This window comes from Geospiza fortis, unplaced genomic scaffold, assembly GCF_000277835.1.
Source record: "Geospiza fortis unplaced genomic scaffold, GeoFor_1.0 scaffold461, whole genome shotgun sequence".
Classification (NCBI taxonomy): domain Eukaryota; kingdom Metazoa; phylum Chordata; class Aves; order Passeriformes; family Thraupidae; genus Geospiza; species Geospiza fortis.
The window spans coordinates 473,365-475,494 of NW_005054463.1; positions in this window are offsets into that span (position 1 = coordinate 473,365).

Below are 2,130 nucleotides of genomic sequence, written 5' to 3' on the forward strand. Positions count from 1 at the left end.
CTGCAGAGACACCCTGTGAGCACTGCTGTGGGCAAAGCTTCCCTGGAGCAGCCACCCAGGGCCTTGTGCCACCCCCTGTGCCCCAGCCCCTGCCCAGTGTGTGCCCATGTCCCCTAAGGTGGTGAGGAGCTACCAGAGGCACCAGAAGAGGCCCCTCAGTACAGATTGTATCCATCTATCCATGACAGTGGTCATATCACCACAAACCACCTTGGTACCACTTGACCCAAGATCTCCTTTACCAGCTCAAAGATCTGTGCCTGTTGTTGCTGCTTTCAGAACCTTCAGCTTTGTACTTGATGCACACCTGGACACACCTGGTGCACCAACAGCTGACCCAGCCTTGTGATCACAGCTTGTTTTCCATCTACAAGGGGAACAACCAAGCCGGGTTTAACATCTCTTCACACCTTTGTCAAGCTGACCCACTAAGCTTCAGGTAGCTATTGCTTTTTCTTACTCCCTTCCTCTGCTTCCCTAAGATTAAAGGTGACAAGCTGTTGGAATGGCAGGAATTTAGAGGAGGGTGATGCCATTTCCAGGCCCCTGGTTGTTGCTGGTTTTGTTGCCAGGTTAGGTCACCCCAAAGATCTCAGCCCTAACACAGCTGAAGTGCATAAACTGAAATACTGTTGCATCACCCAAGATTGCCATCCACCAGGTATTGTTTCTTCCCTTTAAAAACCTTGATGGATAGAGACAGGCAGATCTCCAAAGGTTCCTTAAGATGTTTGGTGGGAAGTAGGCTCACAAATGCTCTTACACACACAGTGTTGGTGTGCCAGGAGCAAGCCTTGGTGTCTCCTTTCCCAGCTCCATCTGCCCCAGATCACTAAAAACGTCCAGAACTCTGGTTTGAAAGAGATTTCCAAACAGGAGCAGGTCAAGGGGTGTCTACCTAAAAACTGAGGTTGATAAAAGCAGAACTAAGTGCAAGGAGACTGACTCATACTTATTTACATTTTTGACAGAAAGCTCTGCAAATCATGCACATTTTGACTTCTCAAACCTCATATGCACTGTCTTCTGTGCCAGAGTAACCCTCCTTTTAGAAAAACGGTATTCTGTACTGTGCTGCAAGCCAGAGCAGGACATTTGCCTCCCCTGATCCTTTCCAGGGCTTGCTCTGCTGTCCTTCATAGAGCAGCAGGAAGAGCTGGCTGCTCTCTCACTGTATTCTCTGAAGCAGTCACTGCATCGGCCTCTCAGGAGTGGCAGACATTGTTCCAAAGACTTGATTTGCTTCATTTTGGCATTTCCACAGTCATCCTTTACAAATAATTTATACTTCTTTTTTAATTTAAAATTATTATTTTGTATTTTGCTGGTCACTTCCATATTGCTTCATTCAAAATCCAGAAAACAGTTCAAATAAAATCAGAGGTTAAGTGCAAACTAACTTTCCAGTGAACCGCTATGTGCGTTTTCTCCAGTCCAGTGTCTGTCTTCCAGTTTAAAGGACCCTTCCCACCCCACCCCACAGAAAATCAAACTCTTCAGTTCTCTGTCTTGTCCTCAGTGTTGCCTGACAGCATCCCCAGCTCCCTTCATGACCATGAAGAAGAAAAAGAGGGAAGAATTAGGGACAATCTTTTGAAGTGTTTATAGTCAGCAGGTATAAAACAGGAAAGCAAAGCTTTTGGCATACAAATCTTCATTTCTTGGCCTGGTTTTCCACTTCAAATGAACATATTGGAGGTGTGGTTTTGTTACTCTCTTCTGAAAGGTATTTTGTGTTTAGAGTGATTGTTGTGTTGGCACACACACAAAAATGGTCATGTCAGGTACCAGTTCTGAGCAGGAGTCTCTGTGGCTGGGAATTGGCACAAAATCACGGTGTGGCTCAGAAGAGGGGCTTAGCTGTATGTGGGAGTCACATCATCATTTCTTGGAAAGCCACAATGAAGATCTGAATGCTTTTGAAAAGCTATGTTAGCCATATTCAGTTGCTGGGATAGAAAGTGTTAGAGAAAGAAATTGGATTCTCAATCTCAATTACTACGCTATCACACAGGATATAAAAATTGTCCATTTTTTACCCTGATGGAAATTGCATGGAGATTTCCAGGAATGCTGTACAGACTCTCATCAGTTCCTACTGAAAGAATCAGCCTTTCTGTGGCTTTCCCT